General features: G+C 35.1%; 1 long non-coding RNA gene across 2 annotated transcripts in view; it reads right to left on the bottom strand.

The window, feature by feature from the left end:
• Positions 1–351: 351 nt before the first annotated feature.
• Positions 352–25,864, bottom strand: part of LOC102008997 — a 39,344-nt gene continuing 13,831 nt past the window's right edge. Inside the window, exons 3-5 of one of the 2 annotated variants that reach the window (XR_001230748.1) lie at positions 24,557–24,639; positions 4,818–4,981; positions 352–505 (exon numbers count right to left, since the gene is read on the bottom strand). This is a non-coding gene — a long non-coding RNA (uncharacterized LOC102008997). The remainder of the gene's footprint in view (positions 506–4,817; positions 4,982–24,556; positions 24,640–25,864) is intronic. The other variant, XR_259106.1, reaches the window with a different exon arrangement.

Below are 25,864 nucleotides of genomic sequence, written 5' to 3'. Positions count from 1 at the left end.
CATCCATACATCCACCCATCCATCCATCCGTCCACCCATACATCCACCCATTATTACAAAAATATTATGGAGCATCCATCTAGAGTGAAGGTATTATACTATAATAAAATATAGTCATAGCAAATTAAGATGAGAAAATAGTCATTGGTTTTTAGGGTATTTTCCTCCATCCCCAAAGAACACTTTCACTTGACAGTACAGTCTTAACCTAAATAAGGCCTTAAGTACAATTTATAATCTTAGTAAGCTATGGACTCTCGCATTCTACTAATGATGTGTGAATAAAATAGAACATGTTTATTTAATTCTCATTTGAATAAACACAGTCTTCAAAAGATTTAGTGTGCACTTACCTATTTTGAATAAGATGCTTTATTAAGCCACTTTACTGCACCCTATTGAACTCAGCTTCACTTGTCAGAAATAATGTGCTGCTGATTTGGAGAATATGGATGGCTTTCACCTCTGAATAGGGCAGTCACTCTATTTTTATTCTGGAACCAACCTAAACAACACATATTTCATACTTAGAGTTAATACGGAGCTGAGCTGAATTCAAACTGCTAACCTGGAAGTGAAAGGGCTCATTTTTCTTTATACCAAGCTTCTGAAATATCAATTCCTTGATACATTAAAAAAAAAAACTTAGCTAAATCCATGTTCTCTCCATGATAACACAACAGATGTGTGCACACACTCACAACCATGCACACACTCATATGCATGTATCATATTTAGTTTATATGTTTCCAAATATAAGGAAAACCAAAGGTGGAAAAAGAAAATAAAAAGCCATTAATTACATTTTTGAGGTGCTAGTTTGTGCATTTGGTCCTAGGTCTCTATTGCCTACTGGGCCACATGCAATATTGTTAGTGATATTTAGAAAGTCACTGTAGCAAGTCGCAGAGGACTTGGTGCATTGTACACGGGAGAAGTGATGGTGACATGATCATATTTTTATAGTGGATGTGCAGAGACTTGAGAAAAGACTGAAATGTGAGTAGTTCTTTTCATCTTATGAGAAGTGAAGAATTGATAAAAAAATATCTTTCAAAAGATCTCTCTACTATTTGTGCCTTTCAGGGGTTATATATTTAATCTTATCCTAAGAACTTATATACTCATAAGTCCCTGGAAAGATTGAGTAAAAAATTATAAGCCTATCAAGAGCACTATAGGGCTTTTCCAACCTCATGATATTTGTAATAAAAAGGACTGGCTTTGTTGCATGGTCTGACACACAGAAGGCTGTTGTGTCTCTGTACTTGGCTTGCTACTCTTTCAGACTGTATCATTTGGTACTTTCATTCAATGTGATTTTATCTGTCACATCTTGCTTTTTTTACTCTAGTATATTGGGAGCTTTGCTTTGAGAGTCACTTTTCAAAAGCAGTGTTTGAAGCAACATTTTGCATCATTTGATTTTAAGCTCTCTTTCTAATATTGTAATAATTTTTCTTATAATACTATTTGAAATAACTGAAGTGAGCTCTTATATTTCTTTCTGATGCTGTTTCTAATATGTCATTCAATGTTTCACCTGAAATTCTTTTATCATCTTTACATAAGTCTTACATACTCATCATGGTGTAGCTCAATCTTATCTTATCCATGAACTATTTATTGATCGTCCAAATGAAATTTCCATATTCCAATGTTTTCACCATAATCATTTTGTACTTTGTTTATAGCACTAATTATATATGATAGATAATAGGTAGATAAATAGATAAAGAAATGCATAGCTAGATGAGAAATGTTATATACATAATACACGATAGAAAACTATTAGAATTAAAATCTTACTTAGAAGTCAGGTAGCTGGGAGCTCCACTGTTGCAATTTGTTAGTGCATGGTACTTACACAGAAATCAGGTAGCTGAATGATATTTAAGGAATTGTCAACAAGACCCTTTCTCCAAATGAAACAGAATGTGAATGATGAGTATGTGAAGCAAATTAAATAAATAAACCCACCTTTTCCCTACACGAGGGACCTGTTGTTACATAAAGTTTGTTTCTACATATGCCAACTCCAACTCTCACAGTGGTCCTTTGGAATTATTTTGATTCCAAATAGTAGTTATTGAAAAGTGCTGACACATGTGTGGTTTAAAATTTGAAAACTACTGATCTGTGCTATGAACTGGGTCTCATGTTTTGAGATGGGTCCTGGTCAGAAGGAATGGGTCACCGAGGGCATACATTGGAAGGACATACTCTGGTCCCCAGATCCTCCCTTCTCTTTGTTTCCTGGTCACCTTGAAATGAGCAGATTTCCTTCATACCAGTCCTATCCACCCTCCTGTTTCTGTATGCAAACCTGCCAACCATGGACTGAAATGGAGTTAAAAGAAATCTCTCTTTTAAATTGTGAGTGTTGGGGCTGGGGATTTAGCTCAGCGGCAAAAGCGCCTGCCTGGCAAGCGCAAGGTCGTGAGTTCGGTTCCCGGTACCGGAGAAAAACCAAAAAAAAAAACCAAAAAAAAAAGATCTTTCAATAAATTGTGAGTGTTGGGTGTTTTGTCTCAGCAGTAAGAAAGTGATTAAGACACCTCGTGATTTTAAAAAGGATGTCACCCTTAGCTTAATGACTTATCAGTGTCAAATGTAACTACTGGGAAATTATTCCACTTTGCCCGGGAGTATTTCCTGTCCTTTCCTCATGTTTTGGTCCCCATTGTGCCTGACAGGATTTTAACAATCAGCAGGTGTTTTGCTGGTGTGAATCCACATTAAGGGTGAAGAAGATAGAGTCTGATATGTCCACAGGCAAAATACACCAATTCAAGAGAATGGAGCTTCACATTTTTTCCACAGACTGGGTGCACAGTTTTCCTTCTTTTCTTTCTTTGTACACTCGACTGCCTGTTTCTCAGTCATGTAGTGCTTGTGCCGTAGTTGGAGAGTCTTGGGTCATAGATCTGTGAATGCCCTCACATTCACTCCAGTCAGGCTATCATTTTGTTGACCTGAAATTAGGTCTTAGAACTTTTGAAAAATCTCCCTATCACACAATGATCAGGATCTAATCACTTGATCAAAATATAAACTCAATCTTGACAGTGAAATTCATGTGGCATGTTAAGATCTACTCTATGCAGTTTTGCATTGTTGTTTAATGCAACTCTAAAACAAATTCCTCAAGAATTTCATCTCTTTCTTCCCTTTCTCACTCTTTTTCTAAAATGCACTTTGGATAATCTATTTTTGATATGAGAAGCCTCACAGTTTCAAGATCACATAAAGGTGAGAGAGTGGATGAGGACTGAATACCAGTAAGCAATATTGTTAGAGATTTGGGGATCAAAATATATTTACCTCAAGTGTTAAGAGGAAGCATAAATTTTGAAATAGCAAGAAAGCAACATAGCCATATTTGATTGTGACATTATATACAGCACTAGAAAAATTTGACTGTAAAGATCTAAAATGTTTCATAAGACATTTTCATTTCTTGGAAGATTGACTCGTGACCACAAATCATCTAGCATTTTCATTCTTTTTAATTCTCCCTCAAACATTACTTTACACCCCAGGCTCTAAAATTCCTTTTCTGCTGGTATAATCTTACTTGAGCCTGCCTCACTTATATTTAAAATACATCTTTCCAGTCCTTCTTTTTACTTCACAAAAATGCCTGTCCATCGTTACCCAAATCACTCTAGTATGTAGCATGATAAACTACTGTATTCTAACTTGTAAAGGATGATAAATTATTGAAGATAAAATAAGATATTACCCTGTGACTTAAAGAGTTTAGTTAAAATGCCAGATATTGATTTTTCTCGTTTCCACTACTTACAAGATAGTTATTTCCTAGTAGATTTTAGTGTGATTAAGAAGAAAATAGAAATATGTTTGCAAAGTCCGTAGCACGTTGCCTAGTGTATAGTGGATATCAAATAAAACATGCTAGTATCTTAGTGAATGCCAATTTTCTATTAATAAAAAACATGGGTGGTTCACCTAGGGGAGTGAACCTACCGTGGAGGACTTACAGCAGTTAGTTACCAAGAGAAGATACTGTGTGTATTGCTTTCTTGTATCTGCCTGGTACTCTGCCTTCTCTGACCTCTTTTCTTTTATAATTATCTCCTGTCTTTCAAATATTTCACCTTTTCTTAGTCCTGTTCTTATTCTCTTTTATTATTATTATTAATTATTATTATTATTCCCATTTCATATTAGTGTAATAGGGAATAACATCCTTCATGGTAATGCAATAAAGAGTTACCTCTCAGCACACAATGTTCAGGACTGTTCTTTATTTGTTCTTCCACAGTTCAAATTACTTTCAATTACAGGCTTAGGTTTATTGTAACTTTTCAACTGTCAAATTGGCTATTTTTTTGCCTATTTTTTTGAGAAGCTATTGCTGCTTTAAGAGAAATCAGAGGTTGAGGTGTGTTGGATCTCACCCCGTGGTCACACAGGTGTTTGCTTTTGACAATGTCTTATTTGTTGCTGCTCATAAAGGGAACTTTGAAAATATCTTCTCTTGTCCTTGCTATGACCTCTCTTTATGGCCTTCTCTAGAATTTCTCCAATGTGCTAGACACTGTAGTTATTCTTCAAAGAAACTAGGATATAACTTTCTCCTGATATTCCAGAAGACTTTCTCTGCTTTCTGTTCTACACAGCATAGGCCATAAATGTACTTTTTTCTTCTAATTTTGCCCTTGATAAAATCCTCATCTGAGACAATTAATGGGAAGAATGATTTAGGTGCTAGAGCTGGAGAAGTGGAGGGAAAAACAGAGCTCTGTGAGATAATATCATTTCACAATTCTAACAATGCTGCCTATACATACAGCATAATATGGTGGTATGAATGAAGTTTGCTGTTGTTCATCTCATACGCAGGTTTTGTTCATCCAACACAAGGTGTGTGATGAGAACAAATATTGGAAATCAAAACCAAGCTCTTTTTCTTGACCTGGGATGCATTCTTGCTTCTCCATGTTTGTGTTCTCTCCTGTGAAATTAGGACAATAGGATAACTATTTTATAAAGTTCTTTCTGTGATCTAAAAGGATACATAATAAGTTATATAAACCACTTAAAATATTCTACACATATATTAAATCTTCAGAAATATATATTATAAAATTTTTAAGTGTCTAGAAACTTAAAACTTCTTAAAACAAATTTTTACAAACACTTGCATCCAACCATTTCTGCATGATTAATGTATGTCTCCAAATTGGAATCCAGTTAGTTTTTCTGATGTATTTATGGGTGTCACAAAATAGGTAAAACTTATCTATAGTAGTTGTATGACTTTGATACACAGCTATTTCAACAAAATTGGATATTAATTATAAATTTCCCCAAACACTTTTTCTAATTCCAGTTGTTGGTTAAACTTTAACACATGTACTTATGTTATATTTTACTTTGAACAGATAAAGTAGTTGTGCGACTTGCTTCATCAAAGTATGACTACCTCAAATTAAAAAGTGAAGGCGTGGATAATGTTACCGATACATTTTCAGGAAATTGGGGAGAGGGGTTCATTTTAACAAAAGATATAAACACAAGCAGTTGAATATGCTCTCACTGAGTAGAGATGTCTGGGTTAGTCTGGATAAAAAAATAGGTTAAATTTCTGGAAAAATGGTGGAAGCTGAAGACACTTCTTGATGTGTTAAGATCTTTTTGACATGCTCGCTGATCCTTTCTTAGTGTCTCATGTTCAGATTTGTGAACTGCGTCTATATAATTACATGGTAGGCATAAAAATAATTACAAAGAATCAAGCATCTACTTTAGGCCATGGTTAATAAGAAAGATTGGGTTTACCACCTTGAATAAAAAGGTAAAAATCAAGACAAGCTATGTGAAGCAATGTTTTTTAAGGCATATGACATTGATGTTATGGTTTGTGTCTGGACGTTCCCCCAGAACCTCATGGAGTGATGGGATGGGCTTCTAGAGTTTGTGATTAATTCATGGTCCAATGCTGGGATTATGGGTGTGAATTACACTTGGGGTAGGTATTCTACACACATATAAGGGAGGGAAAAGGGCTTGCTTTCTCATTTCTCCTTTTTTGCTCTTGTTGCTTTTGATATCTTCCACACCTCATGAAATGTTGCCCCTTTGCCATGTGCCACTCTGCCTTGGAGCCAGCCAAGCATGGTCTGAAACTTCCACAAACTGTGAGCCAAATAGACCTTTCCTTCCTTTTGCATGGTGGGTATTTTGCATGGTGGGTATTTTGTCTCAGCAATGAGAAGAAATGTAACTGAGACAATTGGGCAATTCAATATCATAATCCATTAGTAAAAAACAAACATAATGAAGTAGAATTTGCATATATCCAAATTTACTCCATTAAAAGAATTTCTCTATCATGACATCCAAACTTAAATTGTATACTTGAAAAACATGTGGCTTGTTTTTATACCACTTATATCTCCATAAAGCTCTTAAAAACAACTATGGTAATATATATCAAATGTCTACCATGTTTGATCCCGCACTAAACACATTCACTATAGATTCCCATTGAATCTTTCAACAGTTCTAAGAGCTGACCCTATTTTGCCATGTAGTCTATGTATATTTTACAGTCAAGTAAACACAGGTTTGGCTAATGTAATTATTTGACTTGCCCCAGGTGAGATAGCTCTTTGAAGCAAGATCCAAACTCAAGATACCTAGAGACTGTACTATCAACTCTGAAATGAAGGTATTTCTGTACCTCAGCTCTATCTCAACTGCCTGCCAAACAATTAAAATTTAGAGTCTTAGTTTCTCCCTGTGGTCTATTGACTGTTAGGCTACAGGTAGAGTTATAATCTTAATTAACACCTATATTTTTAGCAGATATTTTTATTAATCTTATATGTTCTAAATATACCAATTAATTTATAACTTTCCATTGTTTCTGCTTTGATACAATATTATTCATAAAGTCAAATATTTCTATAAAGTCACAATAAGGAAGAAGTCTATATATCTGGATATTTTCTTCAATTATTAGTTTATTAGGTCAACCACACATTAGTAAAAACACATCAGTTCAGTCTCCTGGATTTTCTGTTGGTGCCCTCTGTCCAAGGAGCCTGACAGTGCCAAGCAAAAGAAGGCAATAAAGTGATAAGAAAAAAAATTCAGAGCACTCTCAACTGTGAGTTAGTGGGCACATTTTATAGATTTTGCATAGATTATGGACCCAAGATATACTGTTATCTTTACAGAAAGCTGTAGTAAATAATTATGGTTTAAAGGAAATGAAAGGACCTCAAAGTTATTATAAGGTGATGTGCTTGCTATTTTTATGGCATTTTTGCTGTATGTTTAGGTATGTTATCTCTGCATCTCAGCTCCTTCCTAAAATGGTCTCTCCCTTAGCACTGCACATGTGTTCAGGCATTGGGCTTTTGGAAGATGATTGGATCATGTGGGCTGTAACTTCATTAATGGGTGAATCTACTGATAGACTAATTATTTCATGGCATTTTTGAGGAGTCATGGAGCTTAGGAGACAGGGCTTAGTTCAAAGGAGTAGGTCAGGTAGGTAAGGGGGCTGTAATGGTTGATATACTGTGGCATCTTGAGAAGTTTAGAAGGAAAACTAAGTGACTCCATAGAGGGCCAGGGCCCTTACCTTGTAAACATCCTGGGCCTGTACAAGAGGAAGGAATGGTGATGGTGAAAGTCAGTAGCCTATATGTAACATAAGGGAGGAAAAGAGGCTTGACATTTCCTTTGCTCTTGGTTTCTTTGCTGTGTTCTGCCACCTTGAATAGTTGCCCTGTGCCATGCCACCCTGCCTTGGAGCCAGCAGAGTGTGGACTGAAACTTCCACAAACTGTGAGCTAAATAAACCTTTCCTTCCTTAATTATGGGCTTCAGGTATTTTGTCTCAGTATGAGAGAAAAGTAACGAAGACAGGGGGCAAATGTTGGCCCAGGTTCTTGTCCCAGGTTGTCTGTCTCTCTGTCTCTGTCTCTGTTTGTCTATCTGTCTGTCCCTATCTTCTTCTTCTTTTCCTTCCCCTTCCTCTTCCTTTTCTTCTTCTTCTTCCTCTTCCTCTTTTTTTCTCTTCCCCCTTGTCTTGGCTACTTTTCTGTCATTGCTGGGACAAAATACCTGATGCCCAAAATTAAGGAAGGAAAGGTTTATTTCGCTTACAGTTTGTGGAGCTTTCAGTCTGTACTTGACAGATTACAAGGCAGAGTGGCACATGGCAGAAGGCTACAGCTCATGGCAACAGAACACAGCAAAAGCAACAAAAACTAAAAGGGAGGAATGGCCACAAGCAGCCTCTTCCTCTCCCTTACATATGCAAACTATCCACCCCAAGGCACGTGTAGCTCTCACACCCATAATCACTCAATCTCTAAAAGCCTGCCCCATGACCGCATGAGGCTTTGAGGGGACACACAGACACAAACCATAACACCCCTCCTTCTCTCTCTCTCTCTCTCTTTCTTTCTCTGTCCCTGCCCTCCTTCCTGGTATCAGGAGATGAGAGCTTCCCTCTGCCACACCCTTCTACCATGATATGATGCTTCACTATTGGATCAAAGTAATGGAGTCACCTGACCATGGAATGAAACCTCTGAAACAGTGAGCCAAAATACATCTTTCATCCTTTAAGTAGTTATTCTCATATATTTTTCCACAGCATGAAAAAGTGAGTAACACAATATTGTGACAAAATTGTGCAGCTCAATATGGTAGACAGTAGCCATTGCGGCAATTTAAAAATAATTAAGAATCAATTTCTCACATGCACTAGGTGCATTTCCAGTGCTCAGTAGCTGAATTTTTGTAGCTACTTTACCGTATCGTGCAGATTTTAGGCTATTGCTATTGTTACAGGAAATCCTTGAGTTAGCTGTGAATTTAATGATCTGCCTTGCTGATTATGTTTTATAATTATTTATACTCATCTTATTATTACAATATACATACATATTACATGAAAATTTTGCATACATAATAGACATTATTTTTTCAAGTCTTTCTATAATTATTCTAAGCAAAAGCTCATCAATATTGGCTTAGAAATATGTTGCCATCTTTGGAACAGAACTGCCCCAGGATGACAGTAGAAAGCAAATATATTTAATTATAAGCCATTTTCTCGTTGACTGTGGTTTAACACTCTCAGAAGAATAAAGAACATTTTTTTGTAATTTCAACTAAGAAAAAATCATTTTCTTTGAGAACTGCTTCTCTCTTGTTCTCTTGATTTTTTCCCATTAATAAGCATCATATTTTCAAAGAATGAAGAAGTGATTTTAAATAGTTTTTATAGTGAAGTGTATAAATGAGTGTATAATAAAAAGTCAGTGGTGATAGATGTAGACATTTTAGAATCAATGTAATTCTCAAAGCTATAGACAATTTTTCATCTCCTTGCCCTCAAATTGCATTTGATATCAAACTGATACTTTTATAATAGTTTTAATACATCTTTTGGTAGAAAATGTACCTAGATGTATTAGCAGTTTCTAGAGGATATCTGAATTTGTCTTTTTTTACTACTGTTAAATATTTAGAAATTTTATATAAGACTTTTTATTCAACATGTAGGATTTATGGAACAAATAATAATTTACACAAAGTTTTTGATAACCTTTTTTGATGAGAATGGTTGAATTTAAATATTTAAATTATAAAGAATATAGATTGAGAAAACTGTTTATTATAATTATTCCAGAATACATAAGGAAATGCATCCTTACTTACCAGAACAATTCAGTATTTGGTCCTGGAATTTGATTCTAAATTTGGCAGTGCTAATAATTTCCTAAAATTTGACATAATATACTTGAATTTTCTCATTAAAAGAAGGGTAGGCTCAATCTAAGAGAGGTTGTTTGACTCATCCAAGTTCAGATAGCCTATTAGTGGTAGACTGTGGTTAGAAATCTACCTCTCCTGATTATCACGCTAGGTTCTTTACCATCAAACATAATTGCCTTCTATTTTTGAGGGTCTGAAGAGCGCAGTAGTGATTCTCATTTTCTTACTGCTCTGTTGATGTTCTAAGCCAGCTCCCAAATAAAGGGAGAGCAGTGTTAGCTAATTATCAAGGTTTAAAAATGGAACAGAGAATAGCTAAGTATGATTTGAAAGAAAACCTGACAGATAAAATTTTAATCACTTTTCCTTTTTCTGTTCTTCCCTTCTTTTTCCCTACGGGAGGCCAGTATTACTAGATAATATGCAAATGATCTAAATGAATGTAAGTGTGAAGATTTAGTTTAAACATACACAAGAAAAAGCTTAAGAATTTTTGTAAGAGTACAGAAAAAATTATAAGATTGGGTCATACAATGTATATATTAAACTATTTTGTAAATTTTATATTACTTGTCACCATTTTAATGTTGTGGCTTGTTTTCTCATTCTGTTTGATTTTAAACCTAAGTGTTCATTTATTCTTATATCTGCTTTTTTTTAAAAGGAGGGTACTCAAAATTATAGCTATTTCATAAGAATCTCATAATTGTTTTAAATTTAACAAATATAGTACACAAGATTAATTATTACATGTTTTGAAAACTGACTGAACAACAGGTAGAAGTAAATTTAGAGATTTCATGGTGTTATGGTTGGTATGTTGTGTCAACTTGAATCTAGAAGCTTAACTAAGTAACTCAGCAGTTCTACCTGCTGGGATGGAAAGGACATGCCCTTCCTGCTCTAGGATGTTTTTCGCTGTGTCAATCTGAGAAGTTTAGTAGGTTAACTATGTGACTCAGCAGGGAGCCAAGGTCCATATTTTGTATTCACACTGAGCCTGTGCAAAAGGAAGACACAAAGATTGTGTGCGAGTGGGAAGATAGCTGGCACACACTAAAAGTGAGGAAAAGAGGCTTGCTTTTTCCCTTTTGCTCTTGCTGCTTTTGCTGTCTTGTGCCACCTTGAAGTGTTGCCCCTGTGCCATGCCAGCCTGCCTTGGAGCCAACTGATTATAGACTGAAATCTTCACAAACTGTAAACTAAATAAATCTTTCTTTCCTTAATTTTAGGCATTGTGTATTTTGTCTCAGCAATGAGAGAAATGTAGCCAAGACACATGGCAATTAGAAACTATTCTGTTTGGCCTAAAATTCTCATCTCACAAGAAATTACATATGCTTTATAAAGGAAGTATAGGCTCACAACTGCTTTTTTGGAAACATAAGCAGTGTACTTTTTGTGAAAAAATCCACATCAGTATGTTGTGCTCTAGTGTTTTCTGAGAAATAAAATATATTACAATGAACCATGACTCCATAGATTCAAATTACTGCATATTTATCAGTGCTGTTATAGAAGATCCTTATGTGTGACTTTAAGCCATTCAATGTAGAAAAATGTAGAAAAGAATAGTAATAAAAGTTATCCCTAACTTTACCTGATCATAGCCATCTTGAAAAATATTTGCCATGATTACTCCTAAATGTGATCTATTTTCCCCACATAATATCTTAGGACACTATAAATAAACAAAACCATTACGTGGTATGCTGAGTTTTATAACCTGGCCCTGGTGGTTAACGCAGGAATTTACCTCAAGTCTTTGATGTTAGCTTGAGATAAACCGGGGTCCTTTTAATTTGCATGAAAGCTGCTTTTATCCTGCTGATTATATAAGCTCCCTTCCTCAGTGTCAGATCGTGGGAATTCACCTCTCTGGCTGTCATTCTTGGACATGTATCTATCAACAAATTCCAAGTAAATTGCATTCTTTAACATCCTGGCTCTCTCATTCTCTTTCAGTGGTCTCACAGCCTCTTTCATCTAGTTCTTTTGCACCACATTTTCATAGAACAAGATATAGTCTAGTCTACTAAAGCAGCCCTCAGCCTGTACTTCTCTCTCATGGTAATCACAGGCTTGTAAAGGCTGCTGTTTTCTATCTACTGCCTGATTACAGGCTATGAGATAGGTTCCCTTCTCAAAAACATGTTGAACAATCCTCAGGCCCCAGCCCAGAGGCTTCACTGTAGGTATGATAGCAAAATGGGAAGTTCTTAAGAGTGAGAGTTCTTCACACAGGAAGAGTTTTAAGAAACCTTAATCAATTCCCAAACACTCTTACTAGACCATATTTACCAAAAACATCTGTGTTGACAGAAAAAGTACAAATTTCTATTTTAATGAGACATAATTTACAGACACAAAGCCTAGAAACCAGAATTTTTCTAATCAGTTTGCTGTGCTTTGGAGATGCACAGATGAGTTTGAAGGTGAGTTTATTTGAGTGCTGCAGGTCATGAGTTTCTACTCACTGAAATGAAATGACCGTTATGATTATTAATACATTATAAGCTATTACAAATACCTTATTTTATTGTGTGTGCATTCGTGTTGTCATTTGGAAGAGGAAACAGTTACACGACATATTATATTTTGTTGTGTTTAAGAATATGACTGTGGGACCTCAGGCACCTTTTGTTTGCTGTCCTCTAGCCAGATTATTTCTTTATAAATGTACATTCTTCCTACTGGAAGTTCAGTGGTTTAGCCTAGCAAAATGTAGCTAGACTCAGTTGGTTTAGACAACTTCTTCTTTTGTCTTTACAGAGGCTGAAGACAGGTGAGATGAGACCCACAGTCTAAGAGTTATCTCATATTAGGAAACAGCAAGTTTTTCTGTTATATTTTATCAGCAATATTGTCAGATGTCTACTGATAGAATTGAATACAAGTTCTAGTGAAAACTTACAAGAATCTTCCTCTCCTGTTATGGTTCTGGCTCTATCTTTCCCTGTCCTGAAGGGATGATATCATTTAAGGCTATTTAAAAAAATCAAACATGATATTCTAATCATCATGTCAAACATATTCCCAAATCAGTGAAGTATATATTTACTCATTTGAAATATATAGTGGTCATTATGTATAACAAGTACATGGACTTAGGTGTCACTAATTTTATATTTAAAAAGTAGATATTATAGTAGATGAATTAGGAGCATTACTTTGATAATTCAGAAAGAAAGCTATTTGAAAATAGCTCTAAATAATTCAAATATATATGATATACAAAACAATAAACAATAGGCACTCAGTAAAATTTGAACAAGTGATGAACAGTATGAGCACTGAAAGTTATTGATTTATACTTCTAGCTTTCTTTTTTGCTTAGTTCTTAAAATGATCAAAGTCATCCAAAAGTTTCTGAAGTATTTTTGTGAGTTCATTCTTTATTAATCCCAACAATAAGATGTAACTGAAAAATGATCCTATTCCTAGAATTCAGAAAAATATAATCTTCATAAATCACTGGAAATTTCCACCAGCAACAGGAATCCTGAATTGAAGGCACATAACTTCAGATATTTGTCAGAGACTGATGACTGCTCACATACCTATGCAGCATTCTCTGTGATCAATTGTGAATAAGCTTAGCAAAGGTCGGGTTCTGCAAAGACCTTCACCAACAAGGGCAGCAAGAATGACTTTGAGTGCTTCCACTGGGCCTAGACACTGCCAAGTGTATGAATCATAGAGAGGTTGCAGTCCCCACGGTCACTGCTAGTCATCAGTGGAGTGGTACAATCTTCTAGAAGAGGGAAATTCACTTCACAGCAAGAAATAATTGAGTTTTTCCCCCATCTTGATTGTTTAAGGAAAAACATTTATACATAAAGGGCTTTTACACTGTAGCTGAAAACATGATTGAATTTAAAGTCATTCACATGGGTTTATATTTAAAGAGCACTTACTGCTAAGTTACATAGCCTTTCTGAGCCTCAGTTGCTCTGCTGCAACTACTTTACTTATTGTGAATAATAGACACCATAATTTCCCTTTGTAAAATATCCATCAGCTCCTCTTTAACTGTGTGTTTTTGTGGGAAAAGTATGGGATAGTGGGTTCTTTTATCCTGATCTCTTTTTTTTGTTCAACTAGCAATATATTTCCAGTTAGTCTGTTTGACTTCTGGTCCTCTGCTTGCCTGGAACACATTTTTCTAGTTATTAGAATAAATTTAGTAATTATTATGACATTTCCATGCTCTATTTGTAATTAATATTTCAACCTGTGTGTGGAGGTGTGCTATGTCTGCATAGTGACTGTAGCTGGAGTTCTCTTTGTAGCAAGTTAAACCTTATTTGTAGTATACTGGATCACTTTAGCAAAGAACTTTTAAAATAATGTGGCATCTACTTTATTGAGCATCGGAACAGAACTGATATCCACTGAATCATTTTGCCCAAATAAAGTACCATATCATCTTGGTCTGCTTGGAATATCAACTCAGAATCTCAACTCTGGACTTACAAGTTAAATGAGCCAGTGATACTGATGAAAGTATCAGAGTAGGTATTTTCAAAGATCCTAAGCTTTCACTTTTCACTTTTCTTTAAGCTTAGTGAAAGCAGAAAGTAAAGACCATGACAGAGTTTAAACGTTAATGTGTTCCCAAAGCTCAACCAATTTGTGAAGTCTGAGTACACCTTTCCTTATCTCTCCTTTTCTCCTGTTTCTTTCTTTTGCTTTCTTCATTGATTCCTGCCATTCAAGGAAGTCTCTCTAACTAACTGAACATAAACTGAAGAAACAGAGAGGTCAGAGGTCATAAGTGACAAAGAGCACAGACTCTACAACAGTAATCATTTAAGTCACTAAAACAATTACTGTCCACAGTGAGCAAATACCAACCAATTCCTTATGACAGGGACAAATTGCATGAGTAGAGTTACTACATTACAGTATTGTGTCTGGTTTTACACACACACAGCAGCACACAAACACAAATTGAATACAAATGAGAAAATATAACCAATTTACACTAGAAGTTAACAAAAACAGCGCTGAAGGAACAGAGTTATTAGACATACTTGGTGAAACCTGGGATAAAACTACTAGTCTTATAGCAGAGATTTGAGCCTAGTCAACTAAAATTATGCAATGAAATAAATCAGACTGCATAATTTTAGTTGACCAGGTTCAAATCTGTAGTATAAAACTAGTAGTTTTATCTCAGTTTTCACCAAGTATGTGTAATAACTCTGCATTAAATCTTTTGACCAATTTTGCATGCTTATATCTGGTAATCTGAACATCTACTTTGAAGACAACAATATGCAGTATAATAGCCATTGTTGAATTCCTATCATCCTGTATTCTGAAAGTTTGCATCATTTTAATATTCTTTATTATTTTATTCTCTTTAAAATAAAATGTGCAATCTGAAGAACAGAAAAAATGAAGGTATATTTATTAGCAGAGACAAATGAAATTATGGTATGCCATCCAAAATATCAGTATATGTACAATGGTAAAATCAGCAGGAGAAAAAGAAAGGAACAGAAAGAGTATTTTAAAACTTCATGGTTTACAACTTCTCAAATTTGATCGTTATTAAATGTACATCTATTAAACCAAATCTTCTCCAAGAGGAATTGTCATGAAGTATCCCTAGTGAGATATGGTATAATAAAATCACAAAGAGATAATAACAAAAAACTTGAAAGCAGGAGGGAAGAGACATCATGGACAAGGCATAAGTAGCAAATTCATCATCAGAAATCAAGGGGGTCAGACAGAACTAAAGATTTAAAGTGGTATAAAAAATCAACCAAAACTGCTGTATTAAAATCATTGATTAAAATGATAGAATAGATATCTTTAGACAAAGAGAAAATGAGATAAATCATCATTAGTACCTTTAATCTATTGGAAATGTTAAAGGGAGTCATTCCTTTAGTCCAGAAGAAAAGGCCTCTGCAGAGTAAGTATGAAGAACAACAGTAAGGATACCAATAAAGATATGCATTAGTTGCCTATCCCTCATCCTAAATGCTTGTGACAAGATGTTTCAGATATGTTTAGATTTTGGAACATTTTCATACCTAATGAGATTTCCTGGGGATGGGAGTCAATTCATTTATTTCATATGAACATTACTCAAATAGACTAAAAGTAACTTTATACAATATTTTTAAAGATTGTGTACATGAAGCAAGTTTTCATGCTGTGTAATTTTTCATTGTGATGTCACACTTGTGCTAAAAAGCTTCAGGTTTTGCAACATTTTGGATTTCAGTTCATGGAATAAGGATACTCACCCTGTACAAAAGCAATATTATTCTATTTGTTTTTCACTAGTCTTTTGTTTCCTACATGATTTAAATTACAACTACATAAGCCAATAATTTTAAATATATACATACAACATGTAGAGGTGTACTTAATGTTGATAGCACCACAATGATAGACTACATCGCACAAGTGGCGAATTTTCTATGCCATCAAGCCTAAGTTGGTACCAGTACAAATGGCACTGTTGCAAATTTGAGATGTTATTACTAAACATCATAGTAACCTTTAAGAAAATATCCAATAAATATACACAAAAGGAAATAGGAAATCAAAATTACATGCTACAAATCAATTAAACTCAAAGGTAGAAAATTTTGGAAAAAATAAGAAATAAAGTAGGTATAAGATATATGACAAATAAATAGCAAGAAGAAGTATGTTCTTACTTATCAGAAACAACATTGTGTGTAAGTGGACTGAACTGTTATGTTAAAAGATACGAATTAAAATATTGGAATAAAAGTAGTTCAACTATAAATTGTCTCTACAAAAGTCTTTTTTTATTTAGTGATGAAGGGGATTGAACCTACAGATTAGTGCATGCTGGGGAAGATGCAATGAGCTAAACAAGTTTAAAGTACAATGATGAGAAAAGATATTGTGTGCATATAATAACCAAAAGAGAGCTTGGGCGGCAATACTAATATCAAGCAAAACTGTCTTTCTGTCGAAAAAACAAAAGAAAGTCATTATATGTTCATAAAAAGAAATTAGGGACTTAAATTTAATCTACAGAAATAAAATGTATTATAAGAGAATACTATGAATCATTGTATACAAGCAAATTAAATAACCTCTCTGAAATGATTATATTTGTAGAAATACACAAATTATTTATACTGATGCAAAAATAAAATAGAAGAGCAACAGAGCTACAGGATACCAAATAAAGAGATTGAATGAATAATCAAAACCTCCCCAAAAATGTAACAACCAAAATCCCCAGGATGAGATAATTCCTAATGAATTTTAACAGAGTTAAAATTAGAGTTACCAGCAATATTTCTCCAACTCACCCAAGAAAAACTATAAGGGAGGGAACACCCCCTAACTCATTCTATGAGGCCAGAGTTATGGTGATACAAAAGCCAGACAAAGGCAACATACTAAATACCCTTTATAAATTATAAATCTTTGGATATACATGCAGAAATTCTCAACCAAACATAAGCTAAGCAATAGTTTATTGAAATTATCTAAATCCCTTCAACCTAAGAAAATTAATCAATATAATTTATGCCATATCAATATTTTTAAAATTTTTATTTTCATAAGAATATGTTTGCAGTATGTAATGATTACTTTCACTGTAAGAAGTTGATACACAAACAATGTAAATAGTTTACATATTGTGTGATTTCACTTGTATGAAACGTCCAGAAGAAGAGGCATAAGAAAGCAGAAGTCAGTAAGCAGTTGTCATAGGTAAGGAGAGCAGTATTAGGATTTATTACTTAATTGGTATGAGCTCTTCTTTCAAAACGATAGAAGTATTTTCTAAAAAAATAGAGAGGTTGTTGTAAAACAATATGAATATAATAAATGTGACTGGATTCTTTAAAAAGCTACTTCTTATCTAGTCCATGGAAATTTTGCGAAAGCTCTGCATGCTTTCTACTGTGAGCTATCTTTTTCACAGATAAAATCCCCCCTCTGCCCGCCTGTGTCAAATCTTCAAGCTGTGTCCCAGTTACCTGGAGCTGCTGGAAGAGACTCCTCACTTTATACACCTTCTTTTCTAAGTCTCACTGTGACCCATCACCCTCTGTTACCCCTCTGCTCCTCATGTCCCTTAAGGCACGAAGGTATCGGCCCATTTTGTTCATAGTTCTCCCTTTCTTCCACTTCTCATATGCTAGTTTGCTTTTTGTATTTATCACGATATGGCAAGTAAGTTCAATCAGAAAGGCACTCAGAAGAAAACCAAAATGGTAGGTACGAACAATACTTTATTAAGCTGACAATGGCCAGTCTCTAACCAGGAACCAGAGATGCCCATCTACCCTACTCTGCGTCTCACCTTTGATTTAAATACATTTTAGGTTTTCACCGTTAGCTGGGTGTGGCAGGTCATGCCTGTAATCCCAGCACTTGGGAGGCTGAGCCAGCAGGATTGTTGCAAGTTCAAGACCACCCTGGGCTACAAACTGAGCTCAAGACAAGCCTGAACTGTATAGTGAGACCCTGTCTCAAAAAAAAAAAAAAAAAAAAAAAAAAAAAATCAACAAAAAACCCCAAAGTAACTATTACTGCATTTTTGGAAATCCTATAAGAATGTCATATAATTATCACAAAGTTTACTTCTCCTGGAAGCTGCTGAACAGCCAGATTAGAGATAACCACTGCAGTTTAACTTTTAGCCTACTTCCCACTTGTCCTATTTGGTCTGTCCCCGTTTTAGGACTGTTGTCCTTTAAATGCATTGATAACTAACCAAGGGGACTAAGGTGAAGCTTGGGGTCAAAGACAGCTTACATGAAGTTAAGTGACTTCTCTCAATATGGAGTTTAAAAAGAAAATGGAATCTCTCCATTTGAATACCTTCCACCTCTCTCAACCCCAGATTATGTACTCATCTTCATAAACTGGCATCAAGAAAGTAATGGGTATAATCACGACTCCATTTCTTCATTTCTGATCAAGGACTATGATTCAGGTTAAAAACTAGGACGCTTATAATTCTGCCAAGGTTAGGGGACTTAGGGACTGCTTAATGAAAAGAACACATCTGCGTTTTCATGGTGAGCACATCAACTTGCCGTATGGTAGAGGGGACATCCACACTGTCACTCCTCAGTAATTGTCATCCATTCTCAGGGGTGCAGCAGGGCCAGTGGTTGTTAGTTTCCGAGGTTTATGTTCCCAGGTGATGCCACTTGAAAAATTATATGTAATTCCAAAATCATCAAGACCAGAAGGAAGACATCTAGTTGATATTTAGTTATATCATGATCGAAATAGGAAAAAAGTGGGAAAACCTACTGTATAGCTGAATACTAGAACACTAAGATTTAGAAATCTGTGAAAATAAAAGATCAACAACAAATATGTGCTATTCCTAAGCACACTAATGGCTGAATGCAGACAACCAAATGAACACTTGTATTCATAGTAACAAATAAATGTACGGTAGTCTTATTCATAAATCCTATAAAAATATTCATATATCATTTATGAGAAATAATTGAAGTGTATAAAATAAAACTTGAATAAGAAAGACATACTATGTTTGTGATGGAACCAGTCAGGATTGTAAAGATGAAAGTTGGCAACAAATTCATACATTAATGAAATGCTAGTCTAATAAAACTAACAAAAGACTTTTCAAAGACATTAAAAAAAGAGATTCTGCAAATCATAGAACATTAATCATAGGACAGAAAAGGATGAAGCATAATAGCCAAGAAAATATGGGTTAACAACAACAAGGAAGACAATATTCCTTAGAAGATAACAATAATTATAATTTTTAGAAAATAGTAATTAATTCATAGAAGAGACTCTGCTGGGATTTTGGCAACTTAAAATCTATTTACTTACCTTTCTATTGAAATGCTAAGGTCCATCCCCATAATTTTTAACAGTAGCAACCTGCACTGATTAGTTTACTAAGAACTGCACTGATTAGTTTACTAAGAACTGAGACCTGTTTTTTTTCCATCACTATGTGTGCATTTGACTGTGAGAAAATACTCTATCATTTATGCCTCAGGTATCTCTGTCTCACGTATATCTTCTGTTTTAATTCTACCACTCCAGTTAGAAATAATATCAGGGTTTTTCTATTCAACTGTAAGCATATTAGTAGTTTCAAGCAAGCAGATGTGGTCCAATCTGGTTTATTATTCATGGAGTAATCAGAAAAAAGGCCTGCTGATTTTAGGGCTCTACAGTTAATTACATAACTGACTGTAACTACTTTCCTAAACTTATCCAGCAGCACTGGGGTTTTATTCATTTGCCTGTTGGGGAGCATTCAGAAGAATACAGGGAGAATACAGTCAATGCAGATGAAACCTCCACCTCAAAACTAGTTTGAGTGCCACAGAAGGTCCCTGCTCACACACATGAAGAATTACATTTAAACTTGTAACTGTCTTAGTCTGCTTGGGTTGCTGTGACAAATTTACACTCAGTAATTTATGTTTTTGTTTTTTGTTTTTTTTTTTTTTTTGGTTTTTCTCCGGTACCAGGAACCGAACTCACGACCTTGCGCTTGCCACGCAGGCGCTTTTGCCGCTGAGCTAAATCCCCAGCCCCTACACTCAGTAATTTATGAATTACAGATATTTATTGCTTGCAGCTCTGGAGATGAAGAAGCCCAAGATCCAGGTGCTGGCAAATTCAGTCTTTTCCATGTATCATACAGATTTTGCCTTCTATGTATCCTCAAATTATGCAAAGGGCTAATAGATTCCTTCAAGCTTAATTCCATACCTGTGGGTGGAACAGCATGAATTTACCTCAAAAAGCCCTTACCTCTTAATACTATTGGAGATTACATTTCAACATGTACTTTTGGGGAGGGCAGAAAATTTCATATGGTAGCAGCAAGTTGGGATTTATTTGTTTGTATTTCCCATTTCCATTTTTGCAGGCTTTATAAATTTATTCAGGATCACTTTTGAGCTTCCTCATCCAGAGTTTGTGCCTTCTGCCAAAGATACGGAGACCTTAAGCCGCAGAAGATCAACAGAAGCATTTAAAGGAAGCATAAGCTTTAGTGCTTTTGTATAACTCTGCAGTCATTGTCTAGAGGTTTTTTGTTTGTTTGTTTTAAATGGGGCTGAGGGTAGATTGCTAGGATTTCCTTACTTTTATTTCTGACCAAATATTTATGCATATGCATGTGCATGTGTGCATATGTGCACCCCCCACACATATTTTAAGATTTATGTGTTTGTTACTCAAAAGAGTTTTTCAGGTTATCTTGTCAGCCATATACTGAACAGAAAACTCACAAATAATAATTTTATTCCCCTATTTTAAAGATACTTTAGAATATGCAAGGTGACTAAACAATTTATGAAAATACTTTCACTTGTAAATATGTAATAGTAGTCATTGATAAAGAAAATATTTTCTAATTTATGGTGCTTCTATAAAGTTACACCCTTCTGAAAAATTAAAGATATGTTATTTTTTCAAGAATATCCCCTGATCATATACAATGATAAGCCTTGCACTGTATGCTCAAAATTATCTGGGAACAAAGCAAAGACTCACAGTTTCTACCAGAGCCTTTGGCACAGAAGGCAGGCACATAAACAAATATTTCAACACAGCACAATGCAGGACCATGGTAGAGAGGGGTAAGCAGGACCTCTGGTGCATAGGGAGACGCACATCTTAACTGTGGAGTATCAGGAAAGCTCTTGAGAGTGTGACACACTGAACTTCCTTTTTAATTAGAAATAACTGCTATCAAGAACCAGTGATAGAAGAGATGTAGCACAAACATTCTTACCCTCTCTACAATGGAAAATCTTTAGAAGTTTGGTTCAGGACAGTAAAAAATTTAGAGGAAATTATTTCTTTGTAGTATTAATTAACGTGCAGGTCTTTCAGTTAAAGCAAAAGGAAGTTATTTGGGCTTCAGAAACAGGCAAGATGAAGTGAATATTTATTAAACATCCAGGGTACAAGAGACTATACATGCTAAAGTTTGCCCACAGAGATCTATTGATGTAACTCTTTTCTTTCTGAATTTTACAAACACAAAGCAGGACTCAGTTAACTGAGTTATTTGCTGAGGTCATGCCTGTGACCAAGTGGTGAAGGCAGACAGAGAGGAGGTTGTTAAATTGGCTCCTCCAATACAAAGTGTTTCTCAGGAGGTCACTTTTATTTAGCATTTAATATGTTTATTCAAAATTTAAATAGATCTGCAACACTGGCAACTGACAATTGAACACTACAATTTTGCCTATTCTCTATTGCATTTAAGTTTTAATCTAATCGAGTATCTTGACACGGGCATTAATGGCTTTACTTGACTAAGCTGACTATCAAACTTTCTTTGATAATCTGTCTTCAACTGTTCTAATTTTTCATGATTCCAATGCAGTCATGCCTTATTCTTGTTTAACTGTTTGAATGCAAATGTTTGTATTGAACAAAAACTCCTTGAAGTTCTGCTTTTGTGTCCAGTTACATTTGTACTTTGACCTGTTACCAACTACTCAACTGTGTAAAATGAACGTATCTTCCACCTTCCTGTGTCTGTGGTAGGTACACATGCTTGGTACTAGGATGACTTGTATTTTGAATCTTTTGAAAGTCACTCTTCTATTTCTAGACAAAGTTGATCTTTCTTTTGCATCCTTCCTTACATAATCAAATCATGGTACATTTGAAATATTGTGTATTTACATATCTGCTTCTTTTAAAAGAAGACAAATTCAAGAAATGTACTAGTTTTCTCTTGTCATAATGCTTAATTACATAGTAGGGAAGGTGCTGAATAGGCATTAGTAAATGGATGAATGAGTGCATGGAGACATAAATACTTTTCTAGGTGTGGTACAGCAAGGACATTCATCAAGAAAGACACCCACAAGAAAACTGAGAAAGCAGGAATAGACAAAGCTCTGTTTGAGCTGACTGATGGACAGCCTCTAACCAGGAGCCAGAGAAGATGTCCACCTCAATCTGGGTCTTATGTTTGGTTTAAGTACATTTTAAGTTTCCATAGTAACCATTACCTCATGTTTTAGAATCTTGTAGGAATGTCACACAATTATCACAAAGTTTACTTCTCCCAGCAGGTCAGACAGCTGAATTGCAAATGACCATTGCAGTTTAACTTTTAGCCCACTTCCCAGTTTGTCCTGTTTGTTCTGTTCCCATTTTATGACTCTTCTCTGCTCTGAGTTGAAAACTAACCAAGGTAACTGGGGGGAACTAGAGCTTACGTGAACTTTAAGTGACTTAATATGGAGTTAGAAACAAAATGGAGTCTCTCTAGCCCTATGGGGAGGGGTTGAGATAGGGTCACATTGTGTAGCCTAGGCTGGCCTTGAACTCATGGCAATCTTCCTGCCTCAGTCTCTCAAATGCTGAGATTATGCGTGTGCACCACCATTCCCAGCTTCACAGATATTTTTATTAACAATGAGTGTGTACGTGAATCATATAAGCAAAAATACTTTAATGAAATTGTGAAAAATTAAAAAGATTTGCTAGATGTCTATGAAGAGAATATTGAAAAAGGATGGACAGAGAAATATGAAAAATGAAAATTTAATATTAGGCAGCTTCTGTGTTTCTTGTTCTTTTCCCCTTTAAGAAAAAGATTATATAATGTATTATGATTATAAAGATTATATAATGTATTATGAATCAAACATAACATCTGTAGCTGTTTAAGATGTTGGAGATATAAGAACTTCTTCAAAAACACATGACAATAGCAGGGAAAGGCCTTCAAAAATAGTATTGCAAAGAAAACAACAATATATCCTAGAGAGGAAGGCTGTGTTTGGGAGTCAGGATGTGAGGCTTTTTTTTTTTCCCTAGGGAAGGGATTTTTATATGGTTGTGAAATAAAGGTATAAACAAAGGCAAGTGACTAAAAAAGGTGATGGGAGAGCAAACTTTTGCAAATCTAAAATTAGAAAAGCAGATCCATGAAATGGATGCTAGATACTTAAATCTTAATTTACTGGAAATGTTTGATAAGCATAAGCATAGCAGGCAACACAGGACTTCAAGTCAATTGTGGAAATGTAATGTAGAAGACTTGCTCCTAATCTTTGTCTGACACAAGGTCTGAAAATATAGATGGTGCTCCAAATTTTTGATCTTTCAGTTTGACAATATACAAAATGGGGTCAATAAAGTATTTTACAAACAATTTCAGAGTAGTGAATGAGTTTTAGTGATTTTAAATAATACTGTTTGAATTAAGAATGCTTCCACAGATTTACTTAATAGGATATTCAAGCCATGCATTTGCGGCTGCTCTGGAGTAATTATCATCCCAAGTTAAGTTATGCATTCATCAGTGGTGGCAGCAATAAGTAGGAACACTTACTCACCCGGGAGACACAGTGAAGGGCATGAGTTCTAGAAACACATGGCCAAGTTTCAAAACTTAACGGCGTATTGATTAGGTACCTTGAAGGTTGAACAAATTTTATGTTTGATCTTCTTAATAAAGTGGAAGTAATGTGAGCACTTAGAGATATAGGCATTATGAACTGTATCAAGTACTCAAACCAGGAATAATAATAATGAGGATTACTCTTATACTATAAATACTAATTCATTGTTAATACAAGGCAAGCATGGATCGGAAAGCACAAAGGTTAAGATAAAGAAATGCTCCTATGATATGACTATTAAGAAAATGACAGTGCAGTAAATTAAAACACAGAATGAGACTTTTAAGTACTACTTATACTATAAATCTATAATAACAGGGTCAGAGGCTGAATGCCTTTCTCATTAAAAGTTTTTAAAGCAATTTTAATGTGCTACTTACCCTCTTTCTACCCGTCTGTTGGGAGCAACTGGAGCTGGTTATTGGTCAAGCAGTCAAGCTACCTCAGTATTAGAAAAGGTATCCTGCCGGACAATTACAATCGTTAGTCGCTAGGCAACATTACCCCCACCATGATACTAACTTTCCAAGTGTATAAAATAAATGCCCCTACTGTTAAAGTCAGTCCTCCTGCTCATCAGGCACGAGGTAACTCCACCTGACTCCAGCTCTTGTCTCTTGTCTTTATTTTTCTCATACCCACCGCCATTTCTCTCTGGGGTACAACGAGAAACCAGGGAGGTACACTACACCCATCAAAATTCTAACCTTTTCTGATCTACTTTACATTTCTGTGAAGCGATACAAAATACTTTCTCTCAGCTTCCAAAACCATCTCCCCATAGCACTAAGGAATTTCTCTACTGAAATTTCAGGGCTTTATATCTTAATGCTTTGTTTCTGCTTTCATGTACTGCACTGGTGGTATATGCACCCAGAGCTTGTTCTGTTTCTCCACCTAGAATTCATTTGGCAAAGTCTGGAGTATATTTTGGTTGTCATAATTGGGGATGGATGATGCCATCAGCATCTGATAGGTAGAGGCCATTGATGCTGCAAAGTACCCTAGATAAATGGGATAACCTGCTATGGTAATGAACTATTTGTTTCTGAAGACCAAGAGAGCTGCTGGGAGAAACTGCTTAATTTAGGAGGACAGAGAGAAACTCTTCTTCATTTTCCATCATCTTCATGTAACAAAGAATTTTCAAAAAGATTCATTCAATTGTTCAGTATATACTCAATAGTATCACATCATGTGGGAAAAATATTTTCATGCAAGTTGTTTTAAGCTAAAACTATCTCTTAGAAGATTTCTATCTCAAAATGCTAACACCTGGGAGTGATAATCAAAGCATCTAAAGACATGAACAATGTGAGCTGCGTCCAGATAGGAACTGGCATTAACTAGCCCCTGGTGGCCACAGACTGCATTTGAGCCCTTGTTGTATGTGTACACTGAACACAGCCTCTTTTTTAAAAAAAATCTATTTGTCCTTAATTACAGTAGTCCAAAAGGGAATGGTAATTGTATGTTTAAGGCATGATTTTACAATTTACATTTAATATCTCCATTTACCACAGTTACACCAACAATACTATTCAACAATACTCCATTTACCACAGTTTTTACCACAGATTTTACAATTTACATTTAATATCTCCATTTACCACAGTTACACCAACAATACTATTCAACAATACTCCATTTACCACAGTTACACCAACAATACTATTCTTATTCATTTG

Source organism: Chinchilla lanigera, unplaced genomic scaffold (assembly GCF_000276665.1).
Source record: "Chinchilla lanigera isolate Chin_1 unplaced genomic scaffold, ChiLan1.0 scaffold00001, whole genome shotgun sequence".
Classification (NCBI taxonomy): Eukaryota; Metazoa; Chordata; class Mammalia; order Rodentia; family Chinchillidae; genus Chinchilla; species Chinchilla lanigera.
The sequence above is the reverse complement of the archived record's forward strand: the minus strand, read 5'-3'. Positions and strand labels throughout refer to the sequence as shown.